A 27543-nucleotide genomic window follows, 5' to 3' on the forward strand; every position below is an offset into this window, starting at 1 on the left:
CCAATTTAGTACCACTTAGTACATTTCGAACAATTATAGCACACATTTGGAAACCACATACACACTCTCACCACAGAAAAAAAAAACAGTTACATCTACATGAAATTTCAGGGTCCCAGACTCATCCCTTCAGATAATACTTTTCGTATTATTGTTATAAACATTTCCAAATGCCAATAGAGATCTCAATGTCCAGTTCGAGGACTCAAGCCCTATCAAATTTTGACAAATCTCAAACCCAGGTATCATCAGTAATCTAAATATTTAATTTCATAAATTTATCTCTATTACTTCACCCAATACCAAATGTAGTACCATTTAGTACTTCTCGTGCAATTATAGTACACATTTCCGAAACCACCTCCTTATCTTACCCACCGACACCAGCAGTGACATCTATAAAAAATTGCAGGATTTGAGCACTGTTCACCCAATACCAAATTTAGTACTGTTTAGTACATTTCATACAATTATGGTACACGTTTCCAAAACCAGCTCCACATTTCAATGCCAGATACCAACAGAGACCTCTACATCAAGTTTTTGGATTCCAGTCTTATCTCTCTTATCTCACCCAATCACAAATTTAATACCATTTAATACTTTTCGTACAAATATAAGACGAATTTCCAAACCTCAAACGCATTAGTAATTTGTGATCAAATAAAAAATTTCAGAATTTTATCTTCACCCCTTCATACTAAATTTAATACTGTTTAGAACTTTTTGTGTATTTGTAGTACAGATTTCCTAAACCACCTTCATAAATTAATTCCAAGTACCTACTGAGACCTTAATATATCATTAGAAGATTCCAATCCTTTCCCCTTACCTAATATCAAATTTAGTACTTTTAGTACAATTAACGTACACATAGCCGAACAGCGACCATAATACCAAATTTCAGGTATATAGCTTTATCTGTTCACCCAATACCATATTGTACCAAATATAGTACTATTTGGAACTTTTCGAGCACTTTTGGTACACATTTTCAAACCACCTCCATATCTCAATTGCAGATACCAATAGAGACTTCAATATCAAGTTCGAAAAATTCCAGACCTATCCCTTTACCCAATACTAAATTTAGTACTTTTCGTACAAATGTAGGACGAATTTTATAACCACCGCCAAATCTCAAGCACAAATACCATTGTTAAAGTAAATATAAAATTTCAGTATTTTATCTTCATCCATTCACTCAATACCCAATATAGTACCATCCAGTACTTTTCGTACAATTATATTATAGTAAAAATGTGCGCAACAGCACATAAACATATTTCATGCACAATCGTTCACAGAATACTTAACTGTACCAAATATAGTACTATTTAGTACTTTCTTACTAGTTAGTACCTACCACCAACAGGGACCCCAATACTAAATTTAAAAATCCAACTTCCAACCAACCAACCGTTCACCCTACACCAAAGTGTCCCGAATTGGGTTCTATTTAGCACAGTTCGTTCACTTAGTACACATTTCCAAAATTACCTTCAAATTACTTCCCAACTTTCACATAATACCCAATGGTAACATTTTAGAAGTTTAGTAACATCTTCGAATTTTTCGTAATATTAAAATTGTAATCTCCAAAAACTCTTCGATACATCTATCCTGCATTCAGTTAGTGACACTCTTTCCCAATTTCAGAATTCTAGCTCTTTTGGTTCACCACAATAATTTAGTACCATTTAGTACACATAAGAACAAATTTCCATGACAACCTGCAATATAAAATTGAATAGAATTTTTTTTTAAAATTCAGGACTCCAACTCTACTGGTTCACCCAAAATTTAAATTATACCAAATTTAGTACACACAAGTACGAATTTCTAAAATTAGCTACAAACCTCTGTCCTAGAATACAATAGAAATCTTATTTCTAAATTTCAGAAGAAATTTCACAAATTTTAGTACCATTTAATACTCTTCGTGCACCTAAGTACAAATTGTGAAAATTTCCTCCACATACCAATCTTACATTTCGCGTGTAATGTTAATTGAAAAATTCAGGTATAAAGCTGCATCCGTCCAAATTTCCTAACTCACGTTCCTCACTCTTGATTCCCATTCCAAATTTTAAGTTTTTATCTCTAACCGTTTACATGATATAAAAGGGCAATGGTACATTTTAGTATTTTTCGTACACTTATAGTGCGGATTTCCAAAAACCCTTTAGTACATCTATCATACACTCCATCTGTGACCCACATTCCAAATTTAAGAATTCTAGCTCTACCGCTTTCTCAAATATAAAGTGTAATATATTCAGTATTTTTTAATACTTTTCGTACCGTTCTAGTACGAATTTCCAAAAACCCAGCCTTATCTGACCTCTTCGGACCCTCAGCCAAAATGTCAGGATTCTAGCTTCGGCCGTTTCGTCTTGGCGTTGATGAATCGTTAAGTCAGTCAGTCAGTTAATAAAGATAGACCCTTTATTAATAGATATAGATCTTTTATTAATATAGATATTTTGCCAAATAGGGGATTTATGGGGTCTATAAATAAATTTGGACCGATACAGCCAATTTTCTAAACTTAAACTAGACATGGAAACAATTTTGGCTAATTTCAAAGCTCCTTATACAATAATGCGACATCTATCCTTATGTTAACTGACATAGGGGTATTTAATAATCCTCTCACTAAAATCGAATCTGGGTCCAATAACCTTTCTCCAGATAATTAAGGAACCAAACCTTATATCAGATTCCTATGTATGTTCTGTTTCATTTTTCTGAAATCATTTTTTCTCCGCCTCATCCTAACCCCATCTCCCCGATAAAAAAAACCTCCAACGTTGTTTGTTATTCTTTGCAATATTCATTGCCAGCGGCAATTTCAACGTTTAACGTTTTTTTGCTGCCATTGTTTTTATTTTCTTCGGTTCTTTGGACATTCATTCGGGCCGACATAAATTTCATTGGTCATAGTCAAGTCATGGATCAACAGGCAAAGCTAACGAAAAGTCTGGCCCAGCGTTCACATTCTCATGTTCAGAATTTCCAATGTCATAATTCTCCGACGTGTTTTCAACTGGGCGATGTTTCATCTTATAAACAATAAAAACAACAACAACATAAGAAGAAATCTCTGCACGTGTGTGTGTGTGTGTTCGTTTAGAACCAGTGACCACAGCTAGAGATTCAGTTTTTCATCATTCATCCATCAGCCATGTTAGTGGCTAAAGCTGATGATGATGCTTCTGCTGTTGTTAGCTTTGTTGCATTTATTATTGTATGGCCAAGTGTTTCAGTTTTTGCTAGTCGTCTTGCCTTTAACTTTTTTTTCGTTTCGATATTAAAAAACATCAACATTTTAATTCGCATTTATTTTCCCACGCTTGCATATCCGTACTTTGAGCTTTATTTAGAAAGACATAAACAAATCTTGTCCAGCAAACATATGAGTGTGGCGGCGGCTGCTGCTTGTGGTGTTGTTGTTGGTACTTTTGTAGCCAAACTCACACACTCACACACTCAACCAATCAAATATCGCTAAACACTAAAATGACTAAACGTTGAGTGTGCCACTCTCAGTGAATACAACCAAAAAAAGCAAAAATTATGAACACTTGGTTTTTGAATGAAAAGTCAAATCAACACGGTATTGAAATACACTGGCGATGAACTGCATAGGAACATATTATGCGTGTTATTTTGAAAATATTTTGAAACACTATCTCAGCCTTTAGAAAGGAACTATTTATAAGAATGTCATGTTGAACCATATGCAAAACACAATAAATTATTATTAAATTTAATAAACGAATTAAGGTAGGAAGCTAAAATTTAGCACAGATCAGTCTTTTGTGTGCAGGCAGTTTAAGTTCGCATTTTTCAATGGAATTGTCCGAAATTCTACACAAGGAGTTTTTCGTGACTATTTTATCCACTGAAAAAGAATCCACGATATCGAATATCCCCCATGTAACGGTACCTCCCAATATTCGGTATTTTCATGATTTCAGTCACATTTTTCAATGGCATTGTTTGAAATTCTACACAAGGAGTTACCTGTGAATAATTTACCCCTTGAAGAGACTTTTCTATGTGTATAGGTCCACGATATCGTATAGCCCCCATACACTAGTGCTCCTTATATTGGGTATTTTGACAATTGTAGCCACATTTTTCATTGGAATTGGCTTAAAATCCACACAAGGACTTCCTTCTGAGTACTTTACCCCCTGAAAGAGAATTGTCTATATAGGTTCACGATATCGTATATCCACCATATAACTGTACCTTCTGACATTCGTGTTTTTATGATTTTAGTCACATTTTTCAATGGCATTTTCTGAAATTGTACACAAGTAGTTCTCTGTGAGTACTTTACCCCCTGGAAGAGAAGGGAAGAGGAGCGGTCTTCGTTTTCGTATAGCACCCATATAGCGATACCCCGAGATATTCGATATTTCCAGGATTTTTGCGATTTTAAATTTTGTATTTGACGTAATTCCGGTACTACAACCTATGACGGAAAATTGTCTATGCAGGTTCACGTCTTATTATAGCCCCCATACAAGAGTACCTCTCTTTATTCGGTACTTTGGTGATATTAACGACACTATTCACCCGAACTGTTTCGATTTTCATATCTTCGTAGAGCCCCAATATAAAGGTTTTTATTTGAGCTGAATTTTCCAAGTTCCTTCTGAATGGTGGAGGGTATAAACAGTTCTGCCCGACTGAGCTTAGCTGATTTTTTACTCAAATTGCACAATTTGTTCAGTTTGACAATACTTTTTTTTTATCAAAAATTCATATATCGTACAAAAATTTTCAGATTTCCAAGATTTTACATATTATTCAAGTTTTTCCGTTTTAGGAAAGAAAACTAAAAAATTATTTAAATTTTACACCTTAAAGTCTTCAAAATCTTTCATTTTGAAGTGTACCGAGAAGGATATTATATTTTCATTTCAACCATAACAACATTTACTACCATTTAGTAAAATTAGAGCAAATATATCCAAACCCAGCTCAGACCCTCAATCACAGACACCAAAAGTGACATCTGTATCAAATTTAAGGATTTCAGTTCTATTCCTTAACTTTATATCAACTTCAGTACCATTCATACAATTATGGTACATAAACCAAAACCAGATACCAGCAGAGACCTCAGTATCAAGTTTGAGGATTCCAGTTCTAACCCTTTACCCAATACCTTATTTAGTGCCACTTGGTACTTTTCCGACAATTATAGCGCAGAAATCCAAAACCACCTCCATATTTTAAACACAGGCAGCAACATTGACATCTATATCAAATTTCAGGATTTAAGCTTTATTCCTTCATTCAATAGCAAATTTAGTAATATTCGTACAGTTATAGTACGTATTTCCAAAACCATAAATTACAGACACCAACAGACCCTCAATATCAAATTTGAGGATTCCAGCACTATTCCTTCACCCAATACCAATTTAGATCCAATTAGTACTTTGTTTTGTACATATGAGTTCAAATTTCTAAAATCCAGTAATTTTATTTCCAATTTTTCGGATACCAGCTCTACTTGTTCACCCAAATCCAAATTGTACCAAATTTAGTACCATTTAGTACACTAAGATAAAAATTTTCATAACTACCTACATCATAGAGTCCAATAGAAATCTTATTTTCAAATTTCAGGATACCAACTCTATTGTTTTTCCCAAAATTTTAATTTTACCAAATTTCGTAAAATTTAGTACATGTAAGTACAAATTTCCAAAACTACCTACATTCATCAGTCCTAGAATGTAATCTTATTTCTAAATTTTAGAATTCCAGCTCGAAGTTGTACCAAATTCAGTACCATTAAGTATTTTTCGTGTACATTATTACAAATTTTGAAAACTTCTTCCATATCTTAGTAATGTTAATTTCAAATATCAGGATTTCAGCTCCATATGTTCCTTCAAATTCAAATTGTACTAAATTTAATACCGTTTAGCACTTTTCGTATACATGAGTACGGACTTTTAAAACTACCTCCTTACATCGACTCTTCTCCTCAACCTTGATTCTAATTCCAAATTTTAAATTTTAGCTCTAACCGTTCACATAACCCGAAATGGTACCAAATGTAGTTCATTTTAGTACTTTTCGTACACTTATAGTGCTAATTTTTAGAAACTCTTTGGTACATCTATCATTCACTTAATTGGTGACCTTCATTCCAAATTAAAGAGTTCTAGCTCTATTGCTTCCTCAAATACAACTGGTGCCATATTTAGCACCTTTTTAATACTTTTCGTATCGTTCTAGTACAAATTTCCAAAAACCCAGCCTTATCTTACCCCTTAAGGCAAAGAGGGAACCTCACCCAAAATTTCAAGATTCTAACTTTATCTATTCCGTCTGGACCTTGATGAATCCTTAAGTCAGTCAATTACTTTACTCTTCAATTAATATAGATGGTACCCATATATGGGGGGGTATAGGAAAACGTAGACCTATATAGCCGATTGTCAGTGGTCAAATGTCATTAGTCGTTGGATCTTTTGCAAACATATGGCTAAAATAAAAAAAATCAAAGTACTGAGTACCTAGGCTTAAAAGACAATGCTCTGCCGTGGGAGATGGAATCCATTACAAACTCTAATACTGAAATTAAAACAATTTTCTTAGAAATTTTGGCTTAGCTTGTCAAAATACCGAAAATCGAGAGCTATAGTTATCTGGGGGCTATATGAAATCGATATGGCCCATCTACAAACCTTTCTACTAAAAAATATACATATGTGTACAATTTTAGTTTTCTGTGTCAACTCCTTCGAACAATAGCGTAATTACAACATACACCAATGCATCACTAGGTTAGGTTAGGTTAGGTTAGGTTGAAAAGAAGGGCGAAGCAATTCGCCGCATGCCCTGTTGGGCATACACTTAAGCCAGTATAGGCCTGTTGTGCGCTTACAAACAGAATAAAATGAATTTACCCTTTATAAGAAATCACGGAGACAAAAACATATATTCTTTTTGAGATTTTTTTTTCTATTTATACTTATTCAATTTATTTGCAGTATAGGGTTTTTCTATTCGCAAATCACAAACAAACAAATATTCCCACTCTATATGTCGTCGTCGTTGGTGTATTCAAATACAATCATCCAATGAGTACAGCTGGCAGGCAATGGTTGTTTATTTTTCGGGGGAGATATTTTCTTTCTATAACCCGTTTTGCCAAGCCGGTCGGTCCCAGGCTTCTATGAAACAAATTTTTGAATTGAAAACCTATGGTCGACAACGTATATGAATGACACGACAAACATACACACACACTCACCCAAATGTCTGTACACAATATGAGTGACATATAAACAACGGTCAGACTCCCAGAGTTAAAATAAATATAAATTGATTTGTTAGCAAATTTTCAACAATAACAATAACTCTTGAGGCTGGTCGGGGGTCGGTGAATAAACATTGCGGTGGCGGCAGCAGCGGCGGCTTCTCCGTTTTTTGTCTGTTCTTTTTTTGTACCCTCCACCATAGTATGGAGGGTATATTAAGTGTGTCATTCCATTTGTAACACCTCGAAATATACATTTTAGACCCCACAAGGTACATATATTCTTAATCAGCATAAAATTCTATGTGGATTTAGCGATGTCCGTCCGTCTATCCGTCTGTGGAAATCACTCTAGCTTCCGAACGAAATAAAGTAAGTTGATAAAAATTTACTCAAATGTGTATTATGTCTGCAGGACTTTTGGTATTGAAAATGGGCCATGTAGGTCCATGTTTTGGTATAGCCCCATATAACGGTACCTCCCGATATTCGGTATTTTGATGATTTTGGCGACATTATTTATCGGAATTGTTTCAAAATTGGTATTTGAAGTTCCTAATGGATACTACAGCCTAAGACAGAAAAAGGGCCATGTAGGTTCACGTCTTCGTATAGCCTCCATAAAACGTTACCACCCGATATTCGGTATTTTGAAGATTTTAGCGACATTATTTACCTGAATTGTTTTAAATTTGGCGTTTGAAGTTCATAATGGATACTACAGCCTAAGACAGGAGATTGTCTGTGCAGGTTCATGTCTTCGTATAGCCCTAAAATAACGGTACCTACCGATATTCGTTATTTTGAAGATTTTAGCCACATTATTTACCGGAATTGTTTAAAATTTGGTATTTGAAGTTCGTAATGGATGCTACATCCTAAAACAGAAAATCAGCCATGTACGCCCACATCTTCGTATAGCCCTCATATAACGGTACCTGCAGATATTCGGTATTTTTATGATTTTTATCGAGATTATTTACCGGAATTGTTTCAAATTTGGTATTCGAAGTTCGCAATAGATGCTACAGCCTATGACAGAAAGTTGCCTATGCAGGTCCACGTCTTTGTATAGCCTCCATATAACGGAACCCCCCGATTTTCGATATTTTGATGATATTAGCGACATTATTTATCGGAATTGTTTCAATTTTGGTATTTGAAGTTCGAAATGGATACTACAGCCTAAGACAGAAAATGAGCCATGTAGGTCCACGTCTTCGTATAACCCCCATAAAACTGTACCTCCTGATATTCGGTATTTTGATGACTTTAGCGACATTATTTACCGGAATTGCTTCAAAATTGGTATTTGAAGTTTGTAATAGATACTACAGCATAAGACAGAAAATGGGTCATGTAGATCCACGTCTTCGTATAGCCTCCATATAGCGGTACCTCCCGATATTCGGTATTCTGATAATTTTAGCGACATTATATGCCGGAATTATTTCGAATTTGGTATTTAAAGTTTGTAACGGATACTACAGTCTAAGACAGAAAATTGTCTGTGCCGGTCCACGTCTTCGTATAGTCCCCATAAAGCTGTACCACCCGAAATTCGGTATTCTGATGATTTTAGCGACATTATTTACCGGAATTGTTTCAATTTTGGTATTTGAAATTCGTAATGGATACTACAGCCTATGACAGAAAGTTGCCTATGCAGGTCCACGTCTTTGTATAGCCTCCATATAACGGAACCCCCCGATATTCGGTATTTTGATGATTTTAGCGACATTATTTACAGGAATTGTTCAGAAATTGGTATTTGAAGTTCGTAATGAATACTACAGCCTATGACAGAAAATTGTGTGTGCAGGTCCACGTTTTATAAACCCCATAGTACCTCCTCATATTCGGTATTTTGATGTTTTTAGCTACATTATATACAGATTCTTTTCAAGTTTCGCATTTTTATATTGTAATAGTATCGTATAGTATAGACCCTAACATACGGCTACTTTCGGTATTCTTAAAATTTTAACAGAATTTTTAACGAATTTTATTTTTTTGAAAATTGCCAAATTTGTACCAAATGATGGAGGGTATTCAAAGTTTGGCCCGGCCGAACTTATTGCTTTTTCACTTGTTTTGTCTGTCCTTTTTTTTTTGTAATAACAACAAACTAATTTTATTTGCTTGCAAATTATATAGAATTTAAGAACGAAAAAAAAAGAATAAACATTTAATGTTTGGTTTTGAAAATAAAAGATGATGGTTTCTATTGTGAACACACACATCCACGATGGAGTGTTTGTGTATTTGTATGTGTGTGCGTGTTTGTGCCACCAGAAGGAGTTAAATGTTAATGATTACTTGGCCTTTATGTTAAATAGCCAATTTATTTTCCTCATTGTCATTAATGTCTGTGCGGTTTTAGCCATCTACCATTATCCCCGTCATTATTGGTAGTTGAATGGCCGAGCATTTTCTGAAAAAATGTTGCCATTTTCTTCTTTTGGCCATTGCCATTTAAACCCCCCCCCCCCCCCCCCCCCGTCTTAGCATTGGCAGCGCCACCACTACCACCACCACATCTTACATGGCCATAAATATTTTGACATACAAGTCCCGTTTTAATTATGTTTGTTTTAGTTTTTATTACCCACCGTATTTTTTGTGGTAGTTGCTGTTGTTGCATTGTTATCTCCATTTAATTTTATCTTTGCATTGAAATGTTTATGACTTCTACTAAAAGTGCATTAAATGTTTTACAAAAAATTAGCAAATTTCGCAGAATTTGCTACAACGCATTTTCAGTTCAATTCGGTGCAAAAAGTTCAACAGCTTAGGTTTTGTGGTTTTTTTTGATTGTCGCAAAACAACTCATAATGTTGTCGTTGTTGCTGCTGCTACCGTTGATGAAATGTTTCTTTGCTAAAGTTTTGAAAGTTTGTTGCTTAAGTCTTTCGTACATTTTAAAGTATGTTTCTTAAGTCTTTGGTTTTAAAATATCTATAAATTTATGATTTTTGTCCGAATACGGTTTCAAAATTTTTACACTTATTTCAGCCCCTAGTTAGGTCCACGTTTAGGTATAGTCCTCATATAAGTTCAGTTATTTCGATGGTATTGGGCCTATTTCCAAATCGAATCAGCCGCTACCTATACAAGAGGCCTATTCCAAAACGTGGACCAATACAGATGCAGAAATGGCCAATGAAAAATCCATCAAAATATTTGAAGTATTTTTGAATATTTGAAGAAGAAAAAACTGCAACAATGACAAACGCCATAATTTTTACAATTTTATACCCTCCACTATAGTATGGAGACCCCACAAAGTATATATATTTTTGATCAGCATAAAATTCTATGTCGATTTAGCAATGTCCGTCCGTCCGTCCGTCTGTGGAAATCACTCTAGCTTCCGAACGAAATAAAGTAAGTTGATAAAAATTTACTCAAATGTGTATTATATCGGCAGGACTTTTGGTATTGAAAATGGGCCACGTAGGTCCACGTCTACGTATAGCCCCCATATAACTGTAACTCCCGATATTCTGTACTTTGTTGATTTTAGCGACATTATTTACCGGAATTCTTTCGAATTTGGTATTTGAAGTTCGCAGTTAATACTATAACAGAAAATTGTCTGTGCAGGCTTATGACAAAAGTTGCGTATTCAGGTCCACGTCGTCATATATACGGTTACATTCGGTATTTTTAAGATTTTAACAGAATTTTTAATGGGTTTTAATTTTTTGAAAATTGCTAAATTTGTCCCAATGGTGGAGGGTATTCAAAGTTCGGCCTGGCCGAACTTACAGCTTTTTACTTAATTTAATATAATCAAATTTTAAAACAAGTTTAGATTTGTTCGAATTGGCACGAATTATGGCCTTCAAACGGCCAATTAAACCGTCACTCGCTGCTCGAATGTTGCTCTGCAGTATTTTGACCCATTCCCGGCGAAGCGCTTTTTTGAGGTGATCGACACTTTGGTATTTTTAGTGGCAACCTAGTTTTCCAAAATACACCAGACATAATAGTCCAACGGATTGGTATTGGGATATTTTGGTGGCCATTGTGCGGTAGAAATGAAACGGGAAAGCTCATTTTCTAACCGTTCTTGGGCGGCGCGTGCTGAGTGCGATGGTGCTGAGTTCTGAGTCCTATTAGAATGTCCACGGTCTGCGGCCAAAATGTTTGTGGGTTCAAGGCTTTAATACACCCTTCAGAATATTTTCGCCATAATATTCGGCATTTATTCCGATGCCACGGTCGATTAATACGAGCAAAGAGCGACCATCGGCTGTTATGGCGGCCCTATCCATCTTCCGTCCACTTGCTTGACGTCGGTCTACGCTACCAGTATCACTGTAACGAGCGATGATACGCAAAAGATTTGTTCACATTTAAATGCTGGAGTGCTCTAACGATAGCCACTTGTGGTTTTCCAGCCAAATATAAAGAAATCACACTATCACGCTTGAATTCTATAGCGAATAACTTTTTTTCCTGGAAAATTCTCACCAAAAATGCTTTTGTACGCTTGTAAACAAATAATGAGCTGGCACTGGAATAATTTTAACAGCTGTCGGATGAGTGGCTTAGAAATGGCAGCAGTAGAGCTAGATTTCTATATCTTCTCAGGAAAAGGCTCTTAACCTTCTAACGGACGACATACTGATCGGCTTATATTAAAAAAAATTAATAAAAAAATTCTTTCTACAAAATATCTCGTTAGCCTTCAAAAATTTAAATCTTCTTACGGAAAATCTCTGGTTCTGCTGGTAGAAGGTCTTATGATATTATCAGATAAGCTATGTAGCCTGATCATAGTAGACATTTCGATATGTTTGCAGGAGTTTATTAGATCTGCTAATTGAAGATCATAAAATCATTTTCATAAAAGATCTGTAACCTTTCTCTACAAATGAACCAGATTTTTTTCTAGACGATCTCTATATCTTCCTAGAGAAGATTATTACACCTTCTTATAGAACATATACATATTTTCATAAAAAAGAAGATTAAGATCGTATCATTAGAGTATCTAAAAATCTTATTAGCCTATCTAGATCATTTCAAATGTAGTCTCCTGTTTGAAAACATTTATAATGTCTTGAGAAAGACATTTAGATCTGCTTATGGATTTAGTCAAAACTTGGTGCATTGTAATATTATTAACAAACTTAGACTGAGTTCGGAGATGGACAATATCGGTCCACTCTTTCTAGTAACTCCCCATAAAAGGTCGAAATTTTCTTACTGCACAGAAAGAGAAAGTATAATTCGATTTTTCTCTAACTTTGCAAATGATAATATTTGCATCAGTGCCCTAGATCTTCTGGCTGAAGATCTCTGGATCTCTTCAAATTAATCGTTATATCAGATCTTGAAAGTCTCTGAATAACAGATCTTCTCACAGAAGACCACTATTGATGTTCTTCTAGAAGTTGGAGATGGAAAATGCAGTTTTCAATTTTTCCTTCTAAATGAAAAGTTTTTATTTTTCTTAAAATAGTTCATGAGTAAAATTTTCCTTGGCTCTCTTAAAATTTTCCATCCTATAAATAAAATAATAGAAATGCTAACATTTATTTAGGCTTCCGCAGTAGTTTGCTTACCCCCAACGCAGAAAACACCGCGAAGCACCACATGACACCATTGCAGGAAAAGTTAAGGATAGAAATATCGAAATTAATTATAGCTTGTCAAGATTTAATATCTTTTAAATTTGTTCATTTTCCATCGAGAGCCAAGCAAGCACGCTGTGTTAAATCACAATAACTTAACATTTTACAAGTCCTAACACTGTCTTTTTTGCGTGCAAAATTAACATTGGCCATTGCCGGCAATGGCGAAGACAACAACCACCAGCCGGCTTTCCTAACGCTCTTATCAGTCCTAGCTACTTGCATTCCTAGAAGAGTGGGCCAGCAGACGCATCTCATTGTCGCCGAACTTGCAAAAATAAGAATTATAGCCGGCTCAAGACTGGCTGCGTTAAACAGGAAAAGTGAAGTGAAAGTTTTTCGCCGTAAGAAAAGACTCAACATATTTTTGCTGTTAGTTTTTTTTGTTTTCCTTCGAATGAAAATTAGATGAAAATCATCGATTAGAGCGGGTAGTTGGGAGTGAGTGTGTGCGAGCAAGGTGAAACTCTGTCAATGGACATTGTGGAGAGAAAAGAATATAAAAAAGTGTTATTTATATATTTTTTGTTCTACATTGCAATGACACACTGAGGCAACTTTTACTTATTGCAGACCAACATTCTTAGCTGGAGATGTGGCCAGGGAAAATATTTTTGCAAATCAACACTTAAGCTTTAGGACCATACACATTTTTTTCCGAAGAAAAGTAAAGATATCTATTGTTTGAATTTAAGATTTTAAGCTTGATAAGAAATGAGTATCGAGTTCTGGAACCTATATGGCTATAGAGGGTATAAATCATTTGATACGGCCACAACGTGCCTCATCGAAATAACGACTTTAGAGTTTAAGTATCTTTGGACAAAATCCGTTTCAGGACATTTAAATTCAATCTAGTGTATGTCCCTACGTCTGTCTATCTGGCGAGTTCTGAGTTTTGGAATGGGTAACATTCATCCACTCCATCTGGTACCTTCCCCTACAAAATGTCGAAATTTTCAGAAAAAAAAAATAATTTACTGCACAGGAAGAGAAATGATAATCCGATTTTGCTCCAACTTTTCAAATCCTAATATTTTCATCAGTGCTAGGCCAGGTGCGAAAATGGACCATATCGACAATATGACCCACAAAGGGTCAACATTTTAAATAATTTTCACTCTAATAAAATGTGATGTACGAGTCCGATTGTCTTCAAATTAAAGACAATATTTTCATTAACCCAAGGTCTGGCGTGAAGATGGAATATATCGATTTACTCCTTCTGGTACCTCCCCCACAAAAAAGTCAACATTTTAAATAACCGTGAAGTCCATAGAACGCAAAATGAGAATCATTTGGGCTCTTATATAGATTAGAGGAGCCCTTAGGGCTCTTCTATAGAATAGAGGAACCCTTAGGGCTCTTCTATAGAATAGAGGAGCCCTTAGGGCTCTTCTATAGAATAGAGAAGCCCTTAGGGCTCTTCTATAGAATAGAGGAGCCCTTAGGGCTCTTCTATAGAATAGAGGAGCCCTTAGGGCTCTTCTATAGAATAGAGGAGCCCTTAGGGCTCTTCCATAGAATAGAGGAGCCCTTAGGGCTCTTCCATAGAATAGTGGAGCCCTTAGGGCTCTTCTATAGAATAGAGGAGCCCTTAGGGCTCTTCTATAGAATAGAGGAGCCCTTAGGGCTCTTCTATAGAATAGAGGAGCCCTTAGGGCTCTTCTATAGAATAGAGGAGCCCTTAGGGCTCTTCTATAGAATAGAGGAGCCCTTAGGGCTCTTCTATAGAATAGAGGAGCCCTTAGGGCTCTTCTATAGAATAGAGGAGCCCTTAGGGCTCTTCTATAGAATAGAGGAGCCCTTAGGGCTCTTCTATAGAATAGAGGAGCCCTTAGGGCTCTTCTATAGAATAGAGGAGCCCTTAGGGCTCTTCTATAGAATAGAGGAGCCCTTAGGGCTCTTCTATAGAATAGAGGAGCCCTTAGGGCTCTTCTATAGAATAAAGGAGCTCTTAGGAGGGCTCTTCTATAGAATAGAGGAGCCCTTAAGAGGGCTCTTCTATAGAATAGAGGAGCCCTTAGGAGGGCTCTTCTATAGAATAGAGGAGCCCTTAGGAGGGCTCTTCTATAGAATAGAGGAGCCCTTAGGGCTCTTCTATAGAATAGAGGAGCTCTTAGGGCTCTTCTATCGAATAGAGGAGGCCTTAGGGCTCTTCTATCGAATAGAGGAGGCCTTAGGGCTCTTCTATAGATTAGAGGAGCCCTTAAGGGTCTTCTATAGAGTAGAGGAGCCCTTAAGGCTCTTCTATAGAATAGAGGAGGCCTTAGGAGGGCTCTTCTATAGAATAGAGGAGCCCTTAGGAGGGCTCTTCTATAGAATAGAGGAGCCCTTAGGAGGGCTCTTCTATAGAATAGAGGAGCCCTTAGGAGGGCTCTTCTATAGAATAGAGGAGCCCTTAGGAGGGCTCTTCTATAGGGTCAGAGAAGACATGGGGCTCGTCAGAGAAGACATGGGGCTTAAATCATTTATTTTGATTAGACTCATCTTGGCCCTCGATAGTAATATTGTCGGGATATAAAAAGTGGTAGAAATATGCATATTTCTTTGATCATTTTTCGGATTCTGACATTCTGTTAGACAATCTTAAATTAAACCCTTCGATGATGGGTATATAAATTTCGATTTTTTAAAATCTGATTTCGTTTCTTATCTAACTCAATTTTGTTATAACCACAACTGCCAAGGGGTGAGAAGACAATAACAAAATTAAATTGCCTCTAACCGACCAAAGTTTTTATTTCTATTATTATTATTACTTTTTTCTTAAAGAAAAAAAAAACATGAAACCCAAACCAAAAGGAGCGTCAATAATTACAGGGTTTGGTTTTGAAACTCGCTATGGGTGAATGTGAAAACACAACTTGCAACATTGTTAGACCAAGAAATGGCATTTGTTTGAAATAAACAATTCAGTAATAAACTTTTTTCTTGTTTCTTTTTCTTCTTTCAGATACACCAGCTGTTGTTTATTCGGCGAGTTGTAGTTGTTTATCCAATGGAGACGTCAAATTCTCAATAAACTTGAACTCTATTTTCAAAAATTACTGACACTGCAGTAAATTTAATTGGTCGATTGGTCAATGAAACAACACACGAAGTCATTTTCAATGTTTAAATAAGTTTTTGCGAATTTTTGAAACTGAAAAAAAAACAATATTTCTTGGTAAGTAGATTTGTATTGTTGATATTTATTTATATGCATATACGATTGTTTAAAAATCCTACCTTATGGTGGAGGTACGACAATATTTCAATATTTACCATGATAGCTCCTGATCTAAGTCAGATATAAAGTTTACCATGGACTAGGTTATAATCCGAACCTGTAACCTGGTTACACGATATGATTTCTATGAGGTACCAAAAATAATGGACCAATATTTTCACACAGGTTCTAATATAGACAAAAATATTACAATTTTAAAAATTGTGAAGAAAATAGAAAATTGATTTTTAAAGAGTTATTGCTTCTCATAAGGATTTAAATTGAGATTTGAAATTGACAGAGATATTTGAATTATATTTATCATGCGGATAAATGTTCGGTTTTTGATAGGCCTTTTCTGTACTCAAAATGCAAAATTGATTTTGTTTGACAAAAATTGTTAGTAAAAACTTTATTCACCGTACTAAATTTTCAGACTTTCAAAGTTGTGTGTTGTATATATCATTCAACTCCTTGCGGAAAAAAATTATAGGATAATATTTACCTTTAACATATAAAAAACCTTCAAAAACTCTTATCTTCAAGTTTACCGAGGAGAATGTTAGTAAAACCATTGCACAATGGACCCATATCCATTTTTTCTGTCCAAAATTATTCCAACGTAGCCTTATGTAAACCCTAGGAGCGAACAATGACCTCAGTATTAAATTTCAGAGTTTCAACTCTATCCCTTCGCCGACTACAAAATTTACTAACATTTTTTACACATGTCCACAACAATCTACATCAATTCATCCTAAACACCAAGAGTGATTCAAAATTAGTACAATTTAGTAATTATAGTACGCATATCCAAAACAAGCTCCATATCTCAATTCCAGATACCCGCAGAGACCTTAATATCAAATTTCAGAGAATTCCAACCCTATCCCTTTACCCAATACCAAATTTAGTACCATTTAGTACTTTTCGTACAAATATTGGACGCATTTTCAAACCAGCTCCCAATCTCAAACACATCCATACCATCTCTAATCCAAATATCAAATTTCAGGATTTCATATCTGTCCCTTTTGTTAATACCAAGTATAGTAAAATTCAGGACTTTTCGCACAATTATAATACAATTATATTCTACATATCCGAAACCAGCTTCTCTCAACCACAGACACCAACAGTGAAACCCATATCAAAATTCAGGATTCCGTCTTTATCCCATCACCTAATAATTTAGTAGCATTTAGTACTTTTCGAACAATTCCACTAATCATTTTCAAAGCAGTCGTCATATCTTAACTTTAAGTACGAACAGTGAATATCAAATTCCAGAATTTAATTCCTATCCCTTCACCCAAAACCATATTTACTGCCATTTAATATTTTTCAAACAAACATAGGACGCTTATTCGGAACAATCTCCATATCTTAATCTCGGATACAAACAGTAACCTTTATATCAGGATTTTATCTCTATTCCTTCACTCAATACCAAATTTGGTACTTTTTACTAATTCCTTTTGTACAATTGAAGTACACATTTTCTAAACAACCTCCATCTCTATCTCAATTCTAGATACCAACAAAGACCTAAATGTCAAAATTGAGAAATGCATCCCCTTCACCCAATACTAAATTTAGTACTTTTCGAACAAATCTAGGGCCCATTTTCAAAACAATTTCTATATTTCATTATCAGATACCAACAGTGACATTAATATAAAATTTCCGAATTTTATCTCAATCCCTTGACCCAATAACAAACATTGTCCCTTTCAGTACTTTTCGTACAAATATGGACACATTGCCGAAAATACCTTCATATGTCCAGGCTACACATGAACAGCGACGCTAATATCAAATTCTAGATTTCAAGCACTATCTGTTCACCCAATACCAAATTGTACCAAATATAATACAATTTAGTACTTTTCGTGCACTTGAAGTACCCATCTCCAAAACCACCTATTTATCACAAACCAACCACCAACAGGGACCCAAATACAACATTTCAAAATTCCAGCTTCATCCGTTAAACCTAAGCCAAACTTTTAGTACTATGTGGTACAGTTCGCAGGCTTCATAGACATTTCTAAAACCACCTTCATATATCAAACATAATTTCCAGCCTTGATTCTCATACCAAATGTCAAGATATCAGCTCTATCCCATTACCCAAATGGTGCCATTTTAGAAGTTTAGTCCAATTGTTGTACTTTTCGCAACCTTGAATTTCGAATTTCCAAAAATCGGTTGGTACATCTATCCTGCACCTTATTAGTGACTCTTATTCTAAATTTTCCAATTTTTAGTACATTTTAGTAGTTTTCGTAACCTTTTAGTACGAACTTCCAAAAAAAAAAAAAAACCAAGACTTGTCACACGCACCAAGGCTGGCTCTCGTGCAAAATTTCAATATTTTAGCTTCAGCCGTTTCTTCCGGTCGTTGATTCTCTGTCACCAGTATATTCAGGCTGAGATGAAATAACTGCAACAAAGTCTAACGCCATAATTTTTAGTTTTTTTTTTTTTAAATATTATTGAATGTGGGCAAAAATGTCGGAATTAGCATCAAATTTTAGAATATGTTTAGATTTGTTCGAATTGGTCACCTTTGGCACGAATTACAGCCTTCAAACGGCCAATGAAACCGTCACACGCTGTCCGTATGTTGCTCTGCGGTATTTTGGCCCATTTCCGTCGAAGCGCTTGCTTGAGGTGATCGACACTTTGGTATTTTTTAGTGCCAACCTTGCTTTCCAAAATACTCCAGACACAATAGTCCAACGGATTGGTATCCGGAGATTTTGGTGGCCATAGTGCCCTGGAAATGAAGCGAGGAACTTCATTTTGTAACCATTCTTGGGTGGCGTGTGCTGAGTGCGATGGTGCTGAGTCCTGTAGGAATGTCCATGGTCTGCGGCCAAAATGTTTGCGTTCCCAAGGCCTTAATACACCCTCCAGAATATTTTTGCGATAATATTCGACATTTATTCCGATGTCACGGTGGATTAATGCGAGTGGAGAGCGACCATCGGCTGTTGTGGCGGCCCACACCATCACCCTGGCTGGCGCTTGAGTTCTGGTGGCCAACGGAAAGTGCACATTTTCAGCTGACCTCTTTGGCAAGTAAACACTATAATTTTGTTTGTTTATAAACTGCTGGACAACGAATGTTTTCTCATCGGAAAAAAACCAAATTCGGCAGTTCACCACTTTTGGCGAAGCGAAACAAGTCTTTAGCTCTTTTGAGTCTATTTTCTTTCAGTTGCGGTGTAAGTTGTTGCACTTTTTGAAATTTTAATGGCTTTACCTCGAGCTCATTTTTCAATATTTGCCGAAGGGAATATTGCGAAATGTTCAGCTCACGAGCCATTTTTCGGCCAATGCGACGTGGGTTTCGATCAAGTCGCTTCTTTACTTTTCGAACCATTTCTGCTGATGTTGTTGTTTTTTCAGTCCACTTCCTTGACGTCGGGCTACGCTACCAGCATCCCAGTATCACGGTAACGAGCGATGGTACGACACACAAAATATTTATTCACATTTAAATGCTAGAGTGCTCTAACGATAGCCCCTTGTGGTTTTCCAGCCAAATATAAAGAAATCATGCTATCACGCTTGAATTCCATCACGCATAACATTTTTTCTGGAAAATTCTCACCAAAATGCTTTTGTACGCTTGTAAACAATATAATGAGCTGTCACTGGAATAATTTTAACAGCTGTCGGACGAGTGACTTTGTAATGACAGCAGTCTGAAGTTGGTTGCAGTTTTTTTTTTCATTAAAAAAAAAACAACTTTTTGAATATACTACGTTTATCATTGACGCCATCTTCTTAAACTTATAGTTTGTGGAGAATATATTTTCAAAAAAAAAAAATATAATGATAATAATAATTTTGTTACGCAGTGTAATTATCTGTCATTGTCTTCAAAAATATTCTGTAAAAATCCACCATAATACAACATTTTATAGAATCCGAAAGTCCTGGAAAATAATTTTAACACGATTTTAACACCGATATGTTTTTAATAACATTAATGAAAAGCTTTAAAAATCGAAAAAAAATTGAAATATGTATATGTCAGAATATTGCAAAGCGCTGACCTCAGCTGCAGTATCTTCATAAATCTTGGCATAATTTGTTGGCGGAAACCATTATTCTTTGCTAAGCTTTTTTTTTTTTATTTTTGTTTTTCTAATTCATTTCTGAGGTTTTTAAAAATATTTGTTTTGTGGTGAGTGAGGCTGGTGGTTGGGAACAAATGGCGATGGTCAAATGCTTGCTTGCATTCAAGTACCGCAAAAAAAATATTCGCACATCTTTTTTGTTGTTTGCTGTTGTTGTTGCTATTGTGATAATTACATATTTTACTTGCAATGAGGAAGTAAATATTCTCATCCTCTCATGTCCATCCCACCGTTGCGTTCGTTTGTTACCATCTAATTATTAATTGCTTGATTTTTCACCCAAGTGTTTTTTTTTTCGTATTCCATTTTTCTTGCTGCTGGCTAGCGCTACAGATTTAGTTTGTTGTGATTATATAATTAACGTTTTGCTAAAAGCCAAGAACTATGCCAGCGATCCGTATAATTATGGTTAGGGAAGAAAAGAAATTGCGCAGATTGCATAAAAGGTTTTGACTCGCAGCTTTTGATATAAAGAGAAAAAATTGTGGGATTTTTTTTTTTTAAATTTCATGCCTCAGAATGTTTTGAGGCAATCTAGCACAAACTACCGCAAAAAATATGCATCGCGGAGGAAAAAATTCTTTGTGGTTATGCACATGATTGGCCTGCCCAAAAGGTAGTCAGTTTAAAGAATGATAAGATAACTTTGGAAAAAGAAAAAAGTTCAATGACATTATTTTCTCTATTTATTTATTTATTTATTTTTTTTTTTTTGTAATATTTTGGTTTTATTGTCAATGACATTTTTTAAAGGAATAATTTTAGTGATCGAATTCTCTAAAATTTTTACCCCCAAAAATAAAGAAAATATTTGTTTTAATGACAAAAAACTCATAAATAATTCCTACTTTTTTTTAAGATTTACAAGGAATGTAATATAAAACATAATTATAGACATAAAGTGTTAAAATACGAATTGTTCTTCACTAAATGTCATTAGAATAAGCAACACATTTTGTATTCGAAATTTTTATTTTAGAAGTGAACAAAACGTGAATTTATTTTGATTATTTTCATGGTCAATTTCAAAGATCAGTTTCTGAATAATATCACAATCAAAATAAATAATATTTGTATATTAAAGAAAATGGAATTAGTTATAATATTTATAGAAGAACAGTGTGGCTTGTTTGTTCGGGATACCGTAGTATTTTGTTGTTGCAAAATGGTCAGGCTTATCCCTTTATTGTTGTTTTTATAAAAACAACGTTTGTTTATTAGTGGAGAACGATGGTAATGTTTACCAGGGGGTAAGGCAGGGAATACCTAGGTTTCGGAAAGAGCCACCAATCCTCATCAGTTCCCTTGTTTTTTGTCTGGGATATTCTCCCCAGAAGTTATTTTAAAAATAACTTCTATGACAAAAAACATTTTTTTACCCAAGTGACGAGATCGTAAGCTCAATAGAAGAGGAACCAAAGAATTAAATAAAACTAAAATTCTTTTGGAAAGTCTTCTAAATCTTACAACCGCACTTATAAACATTTTCATCTTTCTCCACTTGTTATGCTTTCGTTCAACCTGAACGAAGTAGCATAACCATGTAAGTTGGTTTTGTCTGTTACAACAAAAACCCCTTCGTCGACCGTGCCTTGTCTATAAGTAGAACAGTGTGGCTTGTTTGTTCGGGATACCGTAGTATTTTGTTGTTGCAAAATGGTCAGGCTTATCCCTTTATTGTTGTTTTTATAAAAACAACGTTTGTTTATTAGTGGAGAACGATGGTAATGTTTACCAGGGGGTAAGGGGGTAATTCTTTGGTTCCTCTTCTATTGAGCTTACGATCTCGTCACTTGGGTAAAAAAATGTTTTTTGTCATAGAAGTTATTTTTAAAATAACTTCTGGGGAGAATATCCCAGACAAAAAACAAGGGAACTGATGAGGATTGGTGGCTCTTTCCGAAACCTAGGTATTCCCTGCCTTACCCCCTGGTAAACATTACCATCGTTCTCCACTAATAAACAAACGTTGCTTTTATAAAAACAACAATAAAGGGATAAGCCTGACCATTTTGCAACAACAAAATAATATTTATAACTCAAGAAGGCTTTACTGATAAGGAGGTAGCATAGAGCTAGAAGATGTGAATAGGATACTGCTTATTCCGTATTGATCAAACGCATAGAGGGTAAATTCTAAAATATGAAACATGAAGAGCGCGGATGGGGTGTATGATAAATGCATTTAATGCTTCTCTACCTTCCATCATAGTATGGAGGGTATAATATTTGTCATTCCGTTTTGTAACACTTCGAAATATAAATTGTATACCCCACAAAGTATATATATATATATATATATATATATATATATATATATATATATATATATATTCTTAGCCAGCATAAAGTTCCATGTCGATTTAGCGATGTCGACTTAGCTATGTCTGTCTGTCCATCTTCGGAAAACACTCTAGCTTCTGAACGAGATAAAGTATGTTGATAAAATTTTACCCAGATGAGTGTTGGGTCTGCAAGACTTTTGATAATGTATATCGTATATCCCCATATAACGGTACCTCCCTATATTCGGAATTTTGAAGATTTTAGTGACATTATTTACCAGAATCGTATGAAAACTTGTTTTTATACCCTACACCACAAGGTGGTCAGGGTATTATGTCTTTGTGCATTTGTTTGTAACAGGCAGAAGGAAACGAGATAGACCCATAGTTCCTTTTGATGATCTGCATAGAATCACATTCTAAGTCGATTTATGCATGTCCGTCCGTCCGTCTGTCCATGTATTTTTGTAAACAAAGTACAGGTCGCATTTATTGCCGGATCCAGATGAAATTTTGCAAAGATCTTTTGTTTGGCCCAAGGACGATCCTTATTGAAATTGCAGATAATCGGTCAAAATTTAGATATAGCTCCCATATATATCTTCGTCCGATTTGCCTTTTATCGTGCACCAAACGTGTAATATCAGCCCGAATAGTATGAAATTTTGCACATACAACCAAGATAGGCCTGAAAATAAGTATGCCAAATTTGATCGAAATCGGCTCAGATATAGCTATAGCTCCCATATATATTGTTCATCCGATTTGTTATTTTTGTCCTTCGCAGCCGTAATATGCACTCTGTTACAACAATATTTGGGGAAATATATTAAATACAGCCCAGAAATACATGTGCCAAATTTTATGGAGATCGGTTCAGATTTGGATATATCTCCCATATATAACTTCGTCGGATTTACCTTATATTGTGCTCCAAACGTCTAATATTTGTCCAAATGGGATGGTATTTGGCACTTAGGACCGAATTTAGTCTAGAAGCTGGTATGCCAAATTTGGTGAAGATCGGTTCAGATATAGCTATAGCTCCCATATATATTGTTCATCCGATTTTTTGTATTTGTTACCCACAGCCGTAATAAGCACTCCGTAACAACGATATTCAGGGAAATATATGAAATACAGCTCAGAAATATCTTTGCCAAATTTTATGGAGATCGGTTCCGATTTGGATATAGCTCCCATATATATCTTTATCCGATTTAAAATTAATTGTGCACCAAATGGGCAATACAAGTCCGAATTTAAAAGATACAAATGCTTCGGCATATTTAGTCCTTTGAACTTTAAATTATAATTATAATCGTAGCGCGTATGATTGAACTCTTCCATAAAAAATTTTAATTGTTATGTCGAGCTCTACTAAATTAGCAAAGTGGTGTAGGGTATCATAAAGTCGGCCCCGCCCGACTTTAAGACTTTCTTTACTGGTTGAATATGGTAATGGCTTATTACACAAATTACATATACAGGTCCACGTCTTCGTATAGACTCCAATATAACGTATCTATTTATTTTCGGTATTTTTATGATTGAAACAATATTTTTTAACGATTTTTTTTTTGAAAATTTACAAATTCCTTCCAAATGTATTCAAATTTCGGTCCGGTCGAACTTTCTGTTTTTTTACTTATTTTTGGAAATTTGAACTAAAATTGTGCTTAAAGTACTAAAAGACACGACATTTGATACCATTATGTGAACGAATAGTGCTAAAATGTAGACATTGAGGGGCTAGGGTTGATACAAGGAGTTTGATATGTGGAGGTGTTGGTATTGAATTCGTAAATAGGTATTAAACAAGTACGAAGAGTACGAAATTGTATTAAATTTGGTATTTGGAGAAGGAAAATTAGAAATAATTAGAAAAATGATGTTGTCAAGGATAGAGGACGTTTTGAATATTCGTGCACCAAAAGTACATAAATTCACTAAATTTGGTACTATTAGAAATTACGTGAATGGATTGAGGTAAAATCGCAAAATTTGTTATAACCAGTAAAGAAAGTCTTCAAGTCGGGCGGGGCCGCCTTTATGATACCCTACACCACTTTGCTAATTAAGTAGAGCTCCACATAACAATTAAAAGTTTTTATGGGAGAATTCAATCATACACGCTATGATTATAATTATAATTTAAAATTCAAAGGACTAAATATGCCGAAGCATTTGTATCTTTTAAATTCGGAATTGTATTGCCCATTCGGTGCACAATTAATTTGAAATCGGATAAAGATATATATTGGAGCTATATCCAAATCTGAACCGATCTCGATAAAATTTAGCAACTGTATTTCTGAGCTGTATTTGATATATTTCCCCAAATATTGTTATTGCATAGTGCATATTACGGCGGCGGTGGACAAAAATAACAAATCGGATGAATAACAAATATGGGAGCTATAGCTATATCTGAACCGATTTCGATCAAATTTGGCATACATATTTTCAGGCCTAATTTGGGTGTATATGCAAAATGTCATACAATTCGGACAGATATTACACGTTTGGTGCACAATAAAAGGCAAATCGGACGAAGATATATATGGGAGCTATATATAATTTTGACAGATTATCTCCAATTTCAATAGGGTTCGTCCTTGGGCCAAACAAAAGATGTTTGCAAAATTTCATCTGGATCGGACAATAAATGCGACCTGTACTTTGTTTACAAAAATACATGGACAGACGGACAGACGGACGGATGGACATGCATAAATCGACTCAGAATGTGATTCTATGCAGATCATCAAAAGGAACTATGGGTCTATCTCGTTTCCTTCTGCCTGTTACAAACAAATGCACAAAGACATAATACCCCGACCACCTTGTGGTGTAGGGTATAAAAATTAAGTTTGGGAAGCACGTTTTTTTTTTGGAAAGGTGCTGCTAAGCGTAAAACAGACTAAATGGTACTAAATTTGGTACTGTTTTAATTTAGATGAACGAATGGTGTTAAAAACTTGAAATGTCATTGTTTGGGTCACTGTTAATGTATAGGGATGAGATAAGAAGGTTGTTTAGGAAATATGTACTATAAAGTTCGATAAGTTCTTAATGGCACTGAATTTGATAAATTAATTTCATTTGAGCTCGAAATCTGAAATTCGTTATTATGGACAGTTTTTGTTAAGGGCTTTTATATGGATTTTAAAAAATTGTAGAAAAATTGCTAAGTGTACTAAATGGCTTTGAATTTGGAAATGTCCACTAAACAAGTACGTAAAGTACTAAATTGTATTAAATTTGATTTGGGTGAACGAATGGGGCTGGAAAATTGAAATATTGATTTTGGAGTCACTGTTTGAAGGTGGTTTTGGAAATATGCACTAAAAAGTGCGAAAAAGTACTTAATGGTACTAAATTTGGCATTAGAGGAAGGTTTAGAGCTGGAAATCTGAAATTCGGTATAAAAATCAATCTTTGTGACATGTGGAGGTGGATTTTAAAAATCGTATAAAATCCAAAATTCGAGGATTCTAAAGAATCTGAATTCGAAAATGCCAAAATTACCTTCAATTTAGAATTCTAAAATTTACCAAAACTTCTAGAATTCACCCTCATAATAATAAAAAATCGAAAAAAATCGTTCCACCCACGATCGACCAGCTGTGAAATAATATTGCCAAACCATTTCAAACAAAACTGTTTCATTCATTTATATTTTTTGCTGGCGTCCCCCCACTACACCCAACATAAAAAAATCGACATGAAAAATACTCAACTATTTAAAGTGTCTTAATATTGAACCAGTTTTTGCATTCACGCGAAAAACAGCATGCTTTCAAATTAATCACTTGAGATTTGTGGCCATTGGATTTATTTTTTGCATAGAAAATCACTTGAAACATTTGATTTACTATTTCACAACAATACTGCAGGTCTAAATTCTCCAAAAAAAAAAATCTGAAATTAATTTGAATCCGCATATTACGACTTAATGACCATTGTGTTTGTCTCAATGTTAATTAATTCCGAATGAGTCCATTGACAATGAAACAATAAACGGTAAAATTTTCGGTATCCAAGTGGGAGTAAATTGCCAGCAGTGATAATGAGTTGATTAAAAAAAGAGTTGAAACAAGTAAAAAAGCTGTAAGTTCGGCCGGACCGAACTTTTAATACCCTCCACCATTTGGTACAAATTTGGCAATTTCCAAAAAAAAAAAAATAATATAAAATCCATTAAAAATTCTGTTAAAATCTTAAATACACCGAATGCCTAAACGACGACGTGGACCTGCATAGGCATATTTCGTCATAAGTTATTACAATATTTAAATGCGAAACTTGAAGAAAATTCTGTTTATAATGTAGCTAAATATAGGGGGTATCGAAGACGTGGGCTATACGAAGACGTGGACCTGCACAGACATTTTTCTGGCATGGTCGAAGTATCCATTACGAACTTCAAATATCAAATTTGGAACGATTCTGTTAAATAATGTCGCTAAAATCATCAAAATACCGAATATCGGGGGGTACCGTTATATGGGGGCTATATGAAGACGTGGACCTACATGGCTCATTTTTTGACTTAGGATGTAGTATCCATTACGAACTTCAAATACCAAATTTGAAACGATTCCGGTAAATAATGTCGCCAAAATCATCAAAATACCGAATATCGGGGGGTATGGTATATGGGGGCTATACGAAGACGTGGACCTACACAGATTATTTACTGTCTTAGGCTGTACCGAATATCGGGAGGTACCGTTATATGGGGGCTATATGATAACTTGGACCTACATGGCCCATTTACGAACTTAACCTGCCTACTGGAAAAATATACATGAGTGCAAAATTTTAGCCTTCTATCTCAATTCGTTCGAAAGATAGCGTGATTACAACAGACAGACACACAGACAGACGGACATGGCTAAATCGTCATAGAATTTTACGCTGATCAAGAATATATATACTTTGTTGG

The 27543-nt window shown here is 35.1% G+C and overlaps 1 protein-coding gene across 2 annotated transcripts in view; it reads left to right on the top strand.

Annotated features, from left to right (window-relative positions):
• LOC101894707 (uncharacterized protein DDB_G0283357) overlaps positions 1 to 27543 on the top strand; it is a 167415-nt gene that overhangs the window by 92463 nt on the left and 47409 nt on the right. For both annotated transcript variants that reach the window (XM_059129388.1, XM_059129389.1), the window contains exon 4: positions 15899 to 16111. The gene's annotated coding sequence lies outside the window, so the exon portion shown is untranslated. The remainder of the gene's footprint in view (positions 1 to 15898; positions 16112 to 27543) is intronic.

Source organism: Musca domestica, unplaced genomic scaffold (assembly GCF_030504385.1).
Source record: "Musca domestica strain aabys unplaced genomic scaffold, Musca_domestica.polishedcontigs.V.1.1 60, whole genome shotgun sequence".
Classification (NCBI taxonomy): Eukaryota; Metazoa; Arthropoda; class Insecta; order Diptera; family Muscidae; genus Musca; species Musca domestica.